Source organism: Lepeophtheirus salmonis, chromosome 9 (assembly GCF_016086655.4).
Source record: "Lepeophtheirus salmonis chromosome 9, UVic_Lsal_1.4, whole genome shotgun sequence".
Lineage (NCBI taxonomy): Eukaryota > Metazoa > Arthropoda > Copepoda > Siphonostomatoida > Caligidae > Lepeophtheirus > Lepeophtheirus salmonis.
The window spans coordinates 29,287,302-29,305,687 of record NC_052139.2 but is presented as its reverse complement, the minus strand read 5'-3'; the positions used below and the strand labels follow the sequence as shown (position 1 = coordinate 29,305,687).

The following is an 18,386-nucleotide window of genomic DNA, read 5'->3' as shown; positions in this document are numbered from 1 at the left end:
AAAAACATTCATTTTTAATTGTGGGTGTTAGAATTCATCTGGGATCCTATTCATCAATTTACAAATGCATCATGTGTTATTAAATTCGAGTTTCTATTACATTACGTGTTCATTTCTTGGAATTAGTATACTGTGTGTCTAATGATATATTATGAACCAAATATTTAGAAAGATAACCTTGATGAATAGTTATCATTGTATTATGCCAATGAATTATAATTGCATAATGAATTTCATTATCTTACATTACTTTCAATTAGTTCTTTCTAAAATATGTTATAAAAGGGAAGAGATTTTTGGAGAGCACGTGGAGAAGGCGGAAGAAAGGCGTATGACATTACTGAATTAAGAGCCTTGTTTATATCAGCTGCCTGTTATATGATTTAGAGAGGGTAGAGGGGAGATACCCCATCAAATTGGAAATCAAATAGTATTAATATAAAGTCCATCATGAAAACCTATCTGTTGTAAATGATGCTGCAGAGATGGGAGTGAAGCCTTGCAATGACTAAGTAGGCACGTCAAAAACGAGAAAAACTAATGTAACATACTACAAGTAGACGATCATTGTTCTGGTTGTATACCAACTCAGCGAAAAAATCAATTGAATGTTAAAAGATGGTATCTAACTCTATTGGTTAAAACCTATATTTAAAGAAAATATAAATTATTTAAATTTGTTAATCAATATATGTTATGGAATAAAATGAAAATAATCAAATACATTTAATCCAAATGGTCCTATGTAAGATATTGTCCAATCCTCACCAAATTTTAAACAGTTATTCTAACGGTGAAGCCTCAAGACATGAACAAAGACCGATCACATCCCGTGACTTTTTGAAAAAAATTGGGGCGGAGCGATCACCTTATTAGAGATTCATCTGTGATGGAAAGAAAATCTTTGGTATATATCCGCTGTATAATGCACCTCTATCTGTCCATATATGTATGTATTGTATATATCTAAAAGTATTCATGAAACTTGTATTTATTCAATAAGGAGTGTCGCATTCTTTCTACCTGGATTATTTTTGATGGAAATAAGAAAATACGTTAAATTGAAACTTATAGGATAATTTACCGTAGGTTGTATGACTATTAGATACATAAATAAATACATGCATGGTCGTCAAAAACATAGGCGTAGAAGACGGAGAGACAAGTGGGTAATTACCCTCCCTCCCAATTTAGACGTGCCTATTCGTTTGGGCAATATATTAATTATAACAAAATTAGTTAGCCCCAACAAAATCATGACCTCTTATGCCTTTCTTATAAATTACAGTCCTATCAATTTTTCGACCTTTTTCACAATTTTAAGGCTTTTTTTAAAGCATTGTTACATTTGTGCATCACGCAACCTTTACTCAAAAAGGCAAAAGAAAAAAGGTCCAATATCATCTGGTAGTTACAATTAAGTTTATTATACCAAAAGATATTCAGGGGTGAGCGCAGATGGTGGCCAAGAGGGGCAGTACCCCTTCCCCCTAATTAAGGAATTTTTAATTTTTACTAGAAATTTCATTAGTCAGGCGAGATAAATTTTACGCGAAAATAGGGATATATGTATATATATTTTTTTTTTAAATTTTGTATTAGAAACTAAGTTTTTGAAATTTTTTTTCTAATTAATTAATTTTTTGTGAATTGCCATCACGGTTTTAAATTTTTTCCAAAAAAATGTAATATTTTCCATTTTTTTGACAAAAAATCCAATGTTTTGTGAACAACTGTTGACTTTTGTTTTTTTTGTGAATTACTATTCCTTTTGGAAAAAAAATTCCGAAAAAATTGAATATTTGAAATTTCATTTTTGATTTTTTTTTCCAAAAAATGTAATTTTTGTGAACAACTGTGGAATTTTTAATTTTTTCACCTAATATGAAATATTTAAAATTTTTTCACAAAAAAATTGATTTTGACTTTTTCCCCCAAAAAAATTAATTTTTGAATTTTTTTTTCCAAAAAAATAATTTTTAAGTATTTTGCAAATAGCTGGAGATTTTTGAATTTTTTTAAATTGAATTTTTGAATTTTTTTTCAAAAAATTGCAAAAAAAAAGCTCCCCCACTTTGTATCTTTCCCTCTGATGTAAACATTCTCGCCCATCTTTGGTGTAAATTGTTTTAAAGAAACCTAATAAATATATATTAATTTAAATATAGTTATAATATTTTCCCTGCACGAATTCTATTTTAAATATAATAGGCTCTCTTTTTTATAGTAGTAATTCATTTTCTCCCTTATAAAACAGGCAGCTGACAAGAGTCTTGATTTAGATTTACCATATGTCTCGCTCCATCCTTTTTCTTCTGTTCTTACAAAAAAACATCTCTAAGTATAACGTATTACTTCATTATTTATCAAAAAGAATAAATTATGAAATATCGATGACGTTTCAAGTGAAGGAATCACAGCTGACAAAGAAATACATAAGGTATTTTTATGCTAATGAGGTAAAGCCGTGTAAAAGGTTTAAATTTGTTCTCCTGTCCGAGTTAGTTATGATTATAAGCACACTTTCAAATCCAGTTAGTTGTGCAGTGCCCTTAAATGGTAAAAAATTACATTCTTTCTGTCTCGTCAAGCTTTTTTATCTACTTGAGGATCTAAATTGACAAAAATACTGTTAATCATTATGGCCGAATTAATTGTTTTGGATGTACAGACACTTTGCAAAAAACATATATATTTATTGATGATTCATCCTCCAATATCATATAATTGTGATTTCCATTAATGTTAAACCAATTTTAAAAGATGGGATCTTGAAGTATTTACCACGAATTCCAATGATGTAGTTTTGATTAATTAAAATGGAATCCTTTCTTTATGAAGATGCTTTAACAGTTGGCTCGAACTTCTGTTAGAACAGTTATAACAAAAATCATGACAGCTGGCCAATAAATAAATTAGAAATAGAAAACATGTTTAAAGAAGAGGTGAGATAAATTAATCATTAATTATGATTCAAAAGAAAATGTGAGTGAATCAATCGTTTTGGATCGAATTTGTTGGAACTCTTGTCTATTGTGTCAAGGTCTGATCAAAACTTATCTAATCTGAGGTCTACCCTGACTTTATAATTATGCAGACTTGTTTCTCACTTACTTTAGCAATGAATATTGATTGATATAGATTAATATAAAAATAAAAATCTAAAACCTTTTTTGAGTTGATAATAGGTAGCTCCTTAAAATCATACTAGAGTCAACACATGCAAATTAATTAAAGCACATGGAAAGGAAATACGCTGTAGCTTTGTTTATTTCAAAAAGTTGACGTGTTTTTTTTGTTTTTCAGAAAGTCCCTAAAGGTGTTTTAGCTTCCTTATTCTTTTGATTATATCCTCCTGGACTATATCCAAGTAAGGTATGGGAAGAGGAAAAACAATTCTGTTCCAAAGATCAGCTTATGGCCTCTGCTTTTAAGAGACTCCATGCTGTATTTGGTCCCTTAATAGACATTCTTGATGTAGACTATTTTGAGGGCATAAACAACCAAGCTTTAGATTGGAGTTATTTTATGAAAAACAAAAAAAAAAACACCTCACTTAATACGTCAATCATTAATAATTTTTTCAGTGATATCTCTGCAATCAATCTAAAAAAAATCAAAAACTAAAAATTTTGACATCCAAGTGCCAGATGATATTGTGTCTGACATAAGTTTATCAATTCCTACCCATCAGAGACATTTCCAGTTCGAACATCCTGCGAAGAAGTTTCTCTGGATGTTTTAGAAAGGTTAGTCAACCAATGGTACAATTTTCTTTAGTTCATCTACATATATAATGCTATTCAACATTCAAAATAACCTTAGTTTGCTCAGCAAAGGAGAAGACCTGAATCATTGACTTTCCTTAATAAGGTCCCCATCTTGATTTATAGCCCTGAAATCTAGTATATATATGTAGAGATTTCGAAATATTTTCATTGTTTTTTCATTAAGAAATTGACAGTATATAAATGCAAATGATTCTTCGCAACGGATTGTAGCAGTAGTAATTATTTGATTCCTTCCAAATGCTTTGAAACCAACATATTCATAATTAAGGTTGAAATCATTGTGATTGTCTACCTTTTTGTTTCAAATTTCTCAAAGCTTGAATACAACGGTAAAAATTCCACAACAAAACCTATAGAAATAAGAAGAACTGGAATTCCCTTCATATTTATCCAAGGCAAAAACGCAACAATGCCAACGGATTATAGGAAGAATACGTACACGGCGGAACCGTTCAAGGCGAAATGTTCAAGGTGAATCCTTCAAGAACTACATAAAAGGGCCCCATAGCGTCATGAATTATATTAATTTTTAAGTATCTTCGTCCAATAATACTTGTCAAACCCCCATGCCTGGTGTCCTTTGTTTTAAAATATTTATATCGCCAGGACTGACATTCATCCATGCATCCCTTGAGTCTTACTTGGATAAATGGGTATTTTTACCTCTTTCTATGAGATGTTAAGTCCGTTCAAATTCGAACTCCATCATTACTTCTAGGAACAAGCACCATTGGATGGCACTATTCCGGTGGCTCATAAACTTTTTTATTATCTTCTTCTTCACAATTTGCACCTGATCTTCTTTTACCCTATCTTTCAATGTAAATGGAATTGTTTTTGGAGTACATACAACAAATTATTCATAGCCTTCTTTTAAATACATTTTCATGGGATCATTTCATTTATCTCGATTTCTTCTAACGTTGGGTCTAATGGAATTGTACATTTTGGCATGCATTATTTTACTCTTCTTATGCCTGGATACGAGGGGGGGGGGGGCAGATCCCCAACTCTTTCAACATAAACAAAAAAAGTGCTTATCCATCAACAAGTTTTCCTTGGCGTTCAAATTCATCCATTGCTTCCTGACCGGATGTTCAATGTCCGTATCCAATTTTGCCTACATCTGGTCCATTATATCTTGACTTTTACATTGCTAACTCTTAGATAAATATAGAGATGGCAACTGTACAATCAGCGCCAGAATCTAGAAGTTGAGTTATCTTCTTATCGCTGGCCCTCAATATTGTATGAACTGGAGGAGGAGCCTTACTGGTTCCTGATCTCTTCAACTCGATCGCATTCAATTATTTTTTAGATTAGATTTACAGCACATAGCCAAATGTCCCATTCCTCGGAACTCTTGATTATAAGCCAGACATTTCGACCTGTTTTTTTTCTGTGATTAAGTTAATATCCACTTTATCAGACGACTTTCGTCATTCTTCTCGAGCTCTGCTCATCAAAATAAAAATCTAAAAGCGTTGGTGTAACTATCAAAGGCTTCCCCCTCCTTCTGCCTCCTGCTCATATAATGAGTCCAGACCAGATCCAATATCTCTGAAATGTTCTTCTCTGAACGAAACTCAATATTCAGTTGATTTTGGGCAATTTCCAACATGTCTCGCTTGAACATCATGAACAAATGTTGCACCTTCAGTGTTCCGATAACTTTCGCAACCTCATTCGCTATGTAGAGCCTATTCAAATATATTAGTCAATGCTCAAATTACTTTAGAGTTGCCTCACTTGACATTTTGTCATCCATCCGACAAGCCACTGTTGTCTCCTCCATCGTATTCTATGTAGTCGAATTTCCATTTAGATCTTTTACCCTAAGAGTCCTGATTGTCCCATCCATATCCCTATATTCCTCTCCGGTGCATCCGGAGCTTCTTCAGAAGAATCTGTATGAGCTCCATTAACTCTTTCGCTTGCATCTTGCTCGCTTTCATTTTTTTTTCTTTTTTCACTTAGATCCTGCATCTTGTCTGCTCATGTATTATAACAATATGATTATTTATTAATCCTCATGCGTTCTACATGTCATGACGTCATTTGTATTATTTACGTCACTATTACATGACATAAATATATATATAACATAAATACCATACAACGACCCTGGATGTATTCTAAGTATGGCAAATCCTTAATTTTATTGTATCACACAACCTCTACTAATAAAAAAAATCTGTGGCAGTTATCCAATTCTTCCCAGATGTGAAATTAATAGCAAATGATTACCTGGCGTTGCTCGGCCGAAGGTGGAAGCGGAAATCAAATTGACAATGGTCAATTTGATTTTTTAATGTTTAGACCCCTTCAGTGCGGGAGAATGTTAGGTTATTCTATAATCCGTTAAAATATATGGAATGTATCATTATGAATTTTTTTTTTTAATGTCGTAACATACTTCAAATAATATACCAACACATATATATGAAAAAAATTGCTCGAGGTGATTATCCATCTTCTATCCATGTTAGAAAATAACAAAATCAAACTTTGCAAAGTTAATAGCATTCATTGTTATTGTAAAGAGGAATACATACAAACCGACACAGTTTTTTTCTTAATTACAAAGCACAAAAAGTTATGGATTTAATGTCATCGAAAAAGTGACCCTCGATCTCTGGTTCATTTTTGAAAATATTGCAACCCCAAAGTAAACTACACCTTTTGTGTGCTTATCGAGAGGAATGCCTACAGTGTCCTTCATCCAAACACCGATGCCCTCAAAGGCACTGGCAGTCAAGATTGGTACGCTATGACAGAGGATTACATAGGTATTAGGTGTCAGGCCTTCACCCGCCCCTGAAAGACATCATTGCCGCTTAGAGCAGTTATATTAATGATAAAGAGAGCTCAGATACATATCTATTTATAGTATTTTTTTTTTCAAATTCCCTTCTTAATTAATAAATTATATCCTGTTGAAGTTTAAAATTCAAAATGTTCAGATTACAGGTGTGCGCGTTTAAAACTGAAAACTCCTTTAAATTTTACGACATGCACAAATTTGTGATTTTATAGAGTTGAAACCGGCTTATACTTCAAGGGTGGGGTCTTGACTAGTTATAAACAAAACTCCAGCAAAGTCTAAATAGCAACAGGTAAACAACATCCGATAATATGGAGAGACGTCGAGTCGCAATTTTGGAACTTTCCGCGCGGGGAAAACTCCTACTGAAATTACCAAGGTTCTGAACTGCAGACGCACTACTGTTTACAGCTTGGTAGTCAAAGGGACTCCTGAGGCTACCACAAGATCTAAGTCAAGACCTCGAAGGTCGGACGAAATGGTTGCTGCCGTGAATGAGTCTGTCTAGGACAAGAGAGGCAAGGTCACCGTGTACGGCCTCTCCAGGGAGTTCAACGTCATGGACCGGCTAGTTAAGAAATATCTTGGCCTTAAAGTCTACAAGAGAACCCCTCGTCAATCCCTCAAGCCGTACAATTTAAAGGAGTGTTCAGTTTTAGACGCGCACACCTGTATAGTGGACCACTCGGTAAAATTAATCTTTTTTACAAACTTCTCATAACTCTTATTTCAGAGGTGGAATGAGTCAATTTTGATTGGACTCTAATTTATAAGATCCCTGTTATCGTTTTTTATTGTTAAAAAAGGCCCCATTAGAATTCGTTGTTTTTTAATTATAATGAACAATTATCTTTAAAAGTATAGCATTGACTCATTATGTAATACTGTTTTTATAGTATCAATTAATTTTAAGTGCTAATATTTTAAATTCCTCAGGCGCCCCTATGTGACGGATCTCCTCTACAAGGGGAAGAACATTTTGAGCAAGCAAATTGACTATTATTCTATTAATCATAATAATAGTAACATGAATGGCTCATTCAATAAACAACTACCAAATAACACAAACAGATGTGAACTATAAAAAGTTACGCAAGAGAATTGAAACAGGTTCTATGTAGAGAATGTATCACAGAGTGTCGTTACTTCACAAACACAAAAATATAAACTGTTTATTGTCAGCTGTGGATGTGTCTGCTTCTTCTACCATAATTAATGTTCTAAAAGTTGATTGGTTGAATAGGAATGAGCTGTTTTTAAGCTGCGAACACTTCTCACGTCGTTACCTACAATATTGTATCATGCAACCTTTCCTTCGGATAGGGAAGGGAAAAGCCCAAAATCACATTCAAAACTCTAATTTGGGGGAAAGAAGCGGGAACACAGACAGCTTACAATAAAAGACACTATATTTTCAGCCATTATTGAATAATAAAAAGAACTACAAACTCATGTTGAGCCATTTTTCTCTTTTTCTATTTTTTTCATATGCAAGGTTGCGTGATGTTATAAATTTAACGAAATGACAAACGTTCATACATATTTACTTCAATTAAAGTTATTGCTTTGACGGAAAAAATTATATCGGGAAAGAGATACCCCTCCACCCTACCCCGCCCTAGAAAAATAAACCTGCGTAGGCCCATGATTAAGGACCTTTTATTGGATAGCTCATTGTAATGCATACTATGAGCAGAGCCAGATTACACTCTGCAACATAATTTTGGGGGGCTGTTGATAGAAGCCAAAAAAGGATACTGTCTCTAGGCAACATTCAACATTCTGAATTAATTATCAAAATGTTCTGAGCATGGTAAGAAGTCAGCATTTGGATTTTTGATTATCCTTTCAGGGAGTCCAATATAGAAAATTTACAAATGGTCATTATGCTGCCTTAAAACAAAACATGCCCCTGTCCTAAACACTATGGATTATATATACATATTACAATTATGGACTTGAAATGAGCTCAAATTTATTTGAGGAATGGAGCACGACTCGATAAAAATATTCAAAAACTTGGACCTGTGAGTGAAGGTTTGAAAAACAAATTGGACTTGCAGTATACAGACTTTTTCCGCCTCTGCTTAATACTTACTAGTTAATAGCAGAGAGTCGCCATTTTGTATGGGTGAAAAAGAGGGAAAATAAAGCAAGTATACAGGCAGAAGAAAATAGAAATAGACAGAGAGAGAGAGAAGAGAAGAGGGGATAGACAGAGAGAAGCAGAGAGATATAGAGAGAAATAAGAAAAATGAGGTGGTATTTTGGTCAAAAACATGCTCTTAATGGCATGAGAGGTTCCAAAATTAATATCATAGGAGCAGGATTATTTACTTCATACGTCGTCGTGCTAATTTATTTTATGTATTTAATGGATTTTATCTATGATAACAACTCATAAATATTTATAAGATTGTATATCAACAAGTATCTTCTATGAATGGCTTATATTTGATACTACAATTTGGTATCAACTATTCTTAACTCTAGGAGGGATTTTATATTTTGCATACGGGGGATCACTGGTCTTTTTGTGTTTGTTGGTGAGCACTCTAGAGTATTTGAGTACTCATCAGTCATCTCATAGTATTTTTATATTCTTCTCAAACTCCCATTATAATTTTCTTAATTATTGAGGAGAGAACACAATATGTGAAGTATTGAGTAGTTACGTGTGAGTGTACTCATGAAAAACGGAAATGATTTCCTGAGGAATTATCTTCTTGATTGTTAAAGCAAAACAAGTAATTAGACAACCCATAATTACTTTGGGTAAAAAAAGAGGTCTCTTTTGTCATTATTCATCTTACAACACCTTGAAAACCAGGCTCGTGGAGTAATTCACAATCTCCATAATCCTCGCCACCTCAACTTCAGCAGCTACAAAGTCTAAGATGTGCTGTCTTCTGGCTTTTTCTTCATGCATCATGACGAAATGACAAAATTTTTGTTATAGTATGTTTTATAGGATGGCTGAATCAGAATGTCAAAAAATTATTACTCAACCTTCCTATATAAATAAGATAATTAACTTGAATTAAAAATCCAAGTTTTTCTGCCCAACCTTGTATATAAACCGAGTTGTCCATTAAATAAGAACACTTTGAATTTTAAATTTCAACAAAATATAATTGATTAATTATCAATAGAATTTAAACAAAATTAATATTATAAATAGATGCGTGTCTGAGTTCTCTTAATCATCAATGTAGCCGCCCTTCCGGCTTTTGTAGACTTTCGGGTGGAAGATCATTGTTGGCATCAGGGCTGTGGGGGCCCAAAAGTGTCAAAAAGAGTTCAAAAGAGTCTTGTAACGGAGGACATGGGTTTCTTTACTTTATTGATAGCTTCTGTATAGTCTGATCTGAAACAATGAGATCTCTTGTATGGACCATAATGGACTTGTGGTGATTGGCCTGGGCTGTTTTTATTCCTACAGATCCAATTTGGCCTTCTGGACAGAGGCATTCTTCCTCTCCAACGTTTCAGACTTGTAGATAGGAGCCCTGGAGACGCCTAACAGCTGGAAGTGTGCAAGTGGCAATTTGTCGATCACGTTCATGAGTCATTTTCTCAGCTAGAGAGCTCAAATTTGTTTTATTTGTTAACCAATTGTGTATGCTTTAATTTATCGGAATATGAATTTATTTCAATCACTCAACCTTCATTCATTCATTCATTAGTAAGTGTTCAGATTTCAATGGACCACCCGGTAAATAAAATTATTATTAATTTGATTTATAATTTTTTGATATACAATAAGGTCTTTTTAATTGTGAGCCCAATTTTGACATCCCCTGGTTCATTACTTTCCTTAACATTAATTAAAAAAAAGAGTTTTTATTCTTATAAAACTTTGGTTTTGAGGCCCTGAAAATGCTTTAGACCTGGGACCCCCACTCCATTCAAAATTAAAACATTTCTTACATCTCAAACATATTCTATTAGACAAGGTGGAATTTATACCATTCCTCACATCTACAAGATTAATGAATGAAATAATGATGTTTTTATACAAAATGAACCCTCATTTTTTTTTAGTAAGACACAATAATAGTTCCTATTTTTTTAAAATATACAACTTACATAAAAAAGTGGTCCTTCCAGCGTTCGTTTAATGAAATTAATCTTTACGTGTCTTAATTAAAGACAAAAATATAATATTATTAATATAATATGGGCCTAATCTTGCAAACTTGAAGAGTATCACGGCCATCTCCAGGGGCGTCCACTGCATTATGTTCTAAAATTAAGAAAAAATTTCAGTGGCTCAACCTTCAGTAATTATTGAGCTAGTAATTGTTCAAAATTTCAATTGACCATCTGGTCATTCCATAAGAAATTTTCATGAGGAAACGGATTTTACTGAAATTTGATCTGTGATATTATAGACAGTACAGATACCTTAGAAATGAAATTTTGGATCTGAAACTCAATCCAACTTGTAGTTTTGAGGCTACAAAATGAGCATTTTTATGAATATTTGATTAGCAATACCTCGTAAACCCCAATGTTAATAGAAATACAAGGTTGGGCCATCATGTAATCGGGCTTGTTATAATTTTCAATCGGATTTATTGTACTTACAGCTGGGCAAGAAAGGCAGATTTTGACTAAACCACAACCAACCAGTCTATGACGTCACTATTGCTAGAATTTTCAATTTATTGTATCGTACCGACTACTGGGCAAGAAAAACAGATTTTGACAAAACAATCAACCCTCATTTACTATGACGTCAATATTAAAAGCGTAGTGGAAGTCAAACATACGTCGTGCATGCGTTATGGCCTTGCATTTCTATTAATATTGCTAAATCAAAGAGAAGAGATCGAGACGTATTTTATTAATCATAACAATCGAGTGCTTTTTTGAGCTGGGCCGTTTTTTATTTCATTTTTTGAATTAGTCATCTGAAGAATGAATTTTCTTTTCCTTTGCAGTTGTCATTATTATTGAATTCTTGAGAATTTGTTGCAGAGTTGTTGGATTCAGAGTAGAATTGAGGATCGACATCAGAGTAATTCTTGCCAATGTCCTTGTTTATTCCCTTCTCCCCCATCACATCTGATACTAGCTTGCTCATCTCCTCCAAAACGTTCCTCAAATTGTCATTTTGATTTTTTGTTTCTATTTTTTTTTAACATTTTTATACAGGATTTTCATCATTACGTGTCAGATTCAGAAAAAAAGGATGTCACATTTACTCTTTTAGCAGAGACAAAACAAAACAATGGAGGGCCCTAAAAGTAAACGTCATTCAATAGAATATAAACAAAAAGAATTATTAAAAGGGCCCTTCTTAAAGACTTTAGAAAGTTTAATCTTTTTTCTCACGTCATAACAGAGTCAGAAAAAATGACAATTTCTCCCGCCCACACACAAAAAAAAAACCCTAGCATCCGCCACTCAGCCTTCGAATATACCCGTTTTTTCTCTATTATGTAGTCATTTTTGTTTGAATTATCTTCATATTAATATATCCACTTAAATCCACTTGGCAGGAATATAAAAATCGGAGGAGTTAAAAAAGGATGGTCTCATTTTGATAATCATATACACATTTAAAAGAAATTAGTGGTTGGCTTGTCCTGAAAGACCTGTGAAGGCATTTTCCTATCAATAAGGAGTGTTTCGAAGGAGAGGATCAAGAACTACATACCTTTAACTTCCTCATCTGGTTCGGAAAATTTAGGATTTTAAAATTTGTTGATCAACAAATGTGCCAAGGTCATTTTAAAAAGTTTTCAAGGCTCTCTGATTTCTCATTACACATAGTGGGTAAATTATAGGCTGATTAAAAATAACGGTGATTGATGGTAATACTGCCCTCTGCGTACCAAGAGTTTTCTTTTTACCTTCATTGTACAGCCTTGACACTTAGATAATAAAAAGTATTATTTAGAAATGGCTCTATTTCAGTTGAATGTATTTATTAGCATTCAATGGTGTATTTTATCTCTACTTTTTGTCCAATAGCTAGGTAAAATCATCAAAAAGGCATTTTGGAAAAACTTTCATGCCTATGAGGCAGGGTTGAGGACGTACTTATATTCCTAAAAAAATGATTTTCGAGCTTCTCACATCTTCAAGCATGGGGGTAAATGCGGAAATATACCAAGACTAACTTGCTAATCCTCTTCCTAATTCCTTTTCGGGTTTTTCCACGTCAAATCAAGCAAAATAAAATAAAAATGTCCCCCAATCATCCCAGATTTGGGATGATTTTTGGCACACCTGCTCAAATTTATGAGTAAGTTAAGTGTGTCAAATTTAAGTACATAGTTTTGAGTTGTTCATGAGACATAAATACTCCTATCAGTGTCTGTTTGGACCAAAATTATCGACGTCGCTTCATTGTCTTATTATCGGACGCTAATTTTTATGTTTATTTTTTTTATCACAAATAGCAGACCAATTGAAATTTGGTACTTAACTATTTTGAAGTGTGATGATTCCAAAAATGAAGTCAAAGGGAAATATTTAATTTTAATTTGAAAAAAAAAAATGTCAAACTCTTATTACATATTTTACATACGTAGAGGTATCTCTGTGTCAAAAATCGTGTTGGCTTTTTCATCATGGCTTCTAGCGTGGGATCTCAATGTTAGGTTAATTTTCTCCAGAAATTTGGTCAATTTTACGAACTTAAAACTTAAACTTATTTTATGATTTATATAGACTGAAAAAAGAAAACTGAACTACAATCATTCATAATATTGATTAGAATTTGACAAATAAAAAAAAATAAAAAATGAGTAGTTTATTGTATATCACTTATTTCTAAGGTTAAGACATAATTTTAAAGTAGTTCATTCTTCTCCCTTTTTAGGGTCTGTATATATAATATTTATAGTTGATAATATTGTAGAGAAAAACGCGTGCGAGGAGGAGGGGAAAAAAAAGACATATGGTATCATTGTTTAAAATACTGATGTGATTATCATCTGCCTGCTTTATTATGATTTTTGAGGGTATAACGAATGTATTTATTAGCAAAATGTTTAATGAAGATATACTACGTATAATTGACTTCGACGTTTTTATCCGTTTCAGTAGATTTGAAAACGTCACACTCCATGAAATTGTAATTCATTATGAACCTTATTCTCAGAATAATAGCTAATGAAACGACAAAGTAGAGTATTTGAAATATATTTGAAGCTCAAAGTTTAAAAAAGAAGGCTTTAATGAAATATAATCTACATACTAAAAATAAACCATTAAACATTTAAGTTAAATATACAAAATTAAACAATTAAAATCATATAACTATTAATAATAATAAATTATAAATAAAGAATATTGAAATAATAGATTGATCCAGATAATTTTTTTCTTGTTCTAACATCGGAATTCAGTTAAATATGTCATAACTTTAGGTTGCAATACACAAGCGAGACGTAGAGTTTAATCAAAAGATAATCACCCCTCTTCTTCATGTGGAAGTTGCTATATACAATTGTGCACAGGATAGATATATCTCTACCGATGAGATCTAACTAATTATTCATAATAAAGTAAATGTCAAAATCATAAAATTAGACAATAAATATATTAATAAAAAAATGTTAGAAATAAATTCATCTTAAAGATTTAGAGCAAAAGCTAATTATGTAGTAATGTCCGGCGATATTACTCCTTATCAAGAGCATCAAAAATATTTCCCCCCGTTATTTAGGTATGCTTATATAACAACATACTATTATCATGATGGATATACACAATTGTTAATTATAATGCAACACCCAATGTAACTACCCTCGTTGTTGTGACCATTTAAACAGTTGTTTTTGCCTTTTATGAGTTTTCTGAACACCATTTCTTGGAGCCCATCAACCATAGCTAAGCCTTAAGTGATAAAAAAGTAATATTTAATGACTATGTAATATTGGAAAACCTAATTATCATACCCAAGTCTTAAAACGAAGTAAGTAGTCTCAGACAAACTTGTTGCAAACCATCCAAAGCTACTACCCCCGTTGTTGTGACCATTTAAGCAGTTGTTTTTGCTCTTTACTGAGTTGTGTATCATAATTCTTGATATGTTTAGCTAAAATAGAATCATATTTTATGGTTAGATTTAAAAAAAAATTGAATACTTACTGTGAGATAGTACAAAATTCAGAGTTCCATTTCGATATTCGTAAATACTTTTTACTGATAACTTGATCGTCATTTGGTGTGGATGACTCAAAACATTTTATATGTATTTCTATAAATGACATCAGTAACAACATCCTCCATTAATTTAATGATGGTTCCTCGGGAAGGGATATGTTTACCCTTGTATTTCTCCATAAATTTTTTGAACGTAGATGATTAGCAATGGATAAGGTTATATTACATACAATAAGCATCTTTGTGAGATCAGAGTTAAAGTTTGACGTGATGTATTCATCATTAACTTGATTTTTTAGATGAATATCCATGGTCTTGATATTTGAGATGAGGATAATGAGTGGCGTGTAATTCTACACAGGGGACTAAAGGAACATTTATATCTACAAATCTGACAAACCATCTGTTTCTCATCCGGTAAGTATTTTCCAAATTCCTGTGCCTCCATTTTCAGAAATCCAGACAGAAGGCGACGTTATTATAGGCTTTTATTCAGTTTTTTATCGACTTTCACCATCTAATATTATATTAATATTGAATAATAAAGGCGGGAATAATAAAGTTCATGATTGATAGAAGAAGATGTATATTATTTAATCAATGATGCCATAAGTAATTCTTCTTTTCCCCTCGCACGCTTTTGTATTCTTACCAAAATTATCACCCTTAATAATATTTTTATGTTAGTTCTATAATTATTTATTTTTTTATATATTCTTAATTGTTTTAGTCTATTTTCGAATCGATAACCCATACCTTAAAAATCGATCTTGTTTTATGAACAAAATCAACTTATTAGCGAGAAACAAAACTTGCCCTCCAGGCCCTAGGAATCTGATCTGATAAGAATGAAACATGGCCATTGGTACGTAACTCAGAGTTTTGAGCAACTTTTATTTGTAACTAATTATGTATCTGTTTTCGTTTTTGAAATAAATACCTTATACGTTTTTATCAGCGGACATACAACTATCATATTTTATTAGATAAAAATAAGTTTGAATATTCTATTTTTGAGTTGGAACATTCCCTTATTAAATGGGACGTTTTCCATTTTGAACTTGACTATTCCATTTTGATTTGTACAATTCCCAATTTGAATTCGACTATTCCGTTTTGAATTGGACTCTTCCCATTTTGAATTTGACTGCTCGGTTTAGATTTGGACTGTTCTCTGTTTGAATTGGAAATTATATTGATATTAATGCTCCAAGATGACTATATATGATCTAGGAACTGATTAAATTCCACAAATTGACATTCATATTGAAAAATTAATACACAAGTGGATGGGAAGTATCCTTGAAGAATATTTATATATATCTGATGGTTTTATGAGCTATATGGATCTAACAAAATGTTATAAGATGAAATTGATCAAAATCCTGTCAATTTTATTTATAGCTACAAGCAGAGCCTTATGCACAGTTTAATGGAGAGTGAAAATACCCCACATGTTACAAAAAATCATTAATTTTTTTAAACTGTCATAAGTTTCACAATTTAAAAGATAATTCAACGGCCGGGCAACATGACATGGGTTGTTACCTAAGAAAAATAATTCCAAATTATTTCTGACGTAGTGCAATAATTAATAGCCATCTATTGGTGTTTTTGAAACTAACAAAAAGTAGGATACTTGATACACCAGGAGGAGACATGATACAGGGTGAAAGAGACTAGGTACATGTTAGGATTAAGCATATTACAACAGAGGAAACATGTAAAAACTGTCATTTGTTATATTAAAGAATTTATTTTACTTTTTATTACAATTTATCAGCATAAAGTAAATACTTTTAATTACACATATATAAAATGAACAAATAAAACATTTACTCAAATAGAGCATAGTTAATAATAAAATTGAATAAATATTTTTTTACTATTTACTGTGATTGATAATTAAAGTATATCATGAAATAACATATAATTAAATATAATATATTCATACATATAATAAAAATGGGGTGTCACAAGTATTTTCCATAGTTTTGGAATACGAATAAAGGATGTGAACTGAATATGGAAACGATTAATATATTACAAGCATGTTAATTAATTGAACAACATGCCAGACTATGATATTTAATACAATAAAATTAAAATCTCATGTTTCATAATAGAAACATATCTCAACAAACACTCAATATCGAAATTCTGTTTAACTGTAAGCATTAGGCAACCCGTATTTTATGTTGATTTGATAAACAAAGGAAGACATTCAATTTTATAAGAAAAAGGTGGATAGATGACTTTACACTTTAAAGTTATTGGCAGTCTTAACATGTCTCCTCCATAACAAGTATCCTCACTCTCCCCACATAGTACCCAAAGCTCCAGCAAGGCCCCCAAAAACTAAGTTTGTTTAATAGAATGCTAGTAAGTGTGGGAAACCTTGGCTTAAGACATAATATAGTTATCGGGCCCAGAAAAGCTTAGTTGTGACGCAGGATCCATAATCTAACCTACCTCTTCCCCCGTCTGATGCCTAAAACTACTTATCCAGATCCATAAGAAGCCCTGGGCTATTTAGAACAACTGTACCAACCTGAGGACGTAAAAAATCATAATGAAACGCCGCAATCGCACCAAAAATAACTCAGAAAATTGAACCATTGATAAAAGCGGAATATATTTTACAATATATATTGTATTTTCATTATTTATATTCTATATAGGAACAAAAGTACAAAAACAGAGCTATATATCAAATATATAGCGGTATCTGTTTGACTTTGACGGTTCTAGCAGGGCAAGTACCAGAACCTATATGGGTATGACCTTGTGTTTAATATTTAACAAGGTAGTGAAACAGTACTTAAAATTATAAAATTCAGTGACAATTTCTTCAGGGGAGACTAAACAAAACCCTCGACGAATGTTTTTGGCAGGACTATTGAGTTTGATTGAAGATGCATCAGACTATAAATTATCTAAAGCCTTCAGGACATGCAGCAAAGTAGCATAAATAAGCAATGCTTTTGTACTATAAGTAGAAGAAATGATGGAACGAATAGTCTAATTTCTTACGCAAATTACTTGTTAAAATTCTTTAAGTATCTTATCCTACTCTTTTAACATAAGGTCTACAACACCTATGGAGGATTTTCACGTGACACCCACACTGTTTATGTCTTGTTATTTATGACTGACCAACCTATTTTTCATAAAGGAATACCCATCTACTGAACTGTACGAACCTCTCAGAATAGGACAAATACGAAGTCCAAATAGTTCTATCTTAAATAAAAGGCGCTGGCGCCAAAGTTTTTTAGAAAAATTAATGAAATAGGCAATTCAACAACATATATAGGTTGTTTCCCATATATGGGAAAAGATGGGGTTAATCCCATTTCCACATTATATTGAGAAACGGAAGTATAACATAGAAAGAACAAGATATTTTTCTCTATTAGTTTCCTGATCCCTCATAGATCAAAAATAACCTTAGCATAATTAGTACACTTTCCTTGGATTCAAAGATTATGTTGATCATTCGCATCAAGGTATATTAGTTAGTTTTGCATCTAAATTTATTAATAATACTATTTTGCGAAGATTCATTAAAAATTTATCTACTAAATATAATATCACGTCTCCAGAAAAATGAATCCCCTGTATGAATTATGGTGTAATTAATAATA

General features: G+C 32.2%; 2 long non-coding RNA genes across 3 annotated transcripts; one reads left to right on the top strand and one right to left on the bottom strand.

Moving 5' to 3' along the window:
- The first annotated feature begins 620 nt into the window (after positions 1-620).
- LOC139906328 (uncharacterized) lies at positions 621-3,171 on the top strand. Of its 2 annotated transcripts, XR_011781798.1 has the most exons (4): positions 621-949; positions 1,004-1,085; positions 2,258-2,440; positions 2,506-3,171. It is a non-coding gene; the product is annotated as an uncharacterized lncRNA (long non-coding RNA). The 2 variants fall into 2 exon arrangements; XR_011781797.1 differs by having other exon boundaries at positions 624-949; positions 2,258-3,171.
- An 11,110-nt stretch (positions 3,172-14,281) lies between these two features.
- LOC139906309 (uncharacterized) lies at positions 14,282-14,991 on the bottom strand. The gene is made up of 3 exons (XR_011781746.1): positions 14,725-14,991; positions 14,532-14,671; positions 14,282-14,469 (listed from the first exon to the last, which is right to left on the bottom strand). It is a non-coding gene; the product is annotated as an uncharacterized lncRNA (long non-coding RNA).
- Between the last annotated feature and the right edge of the window lie 3,395 nt (positions 14,992-18,386).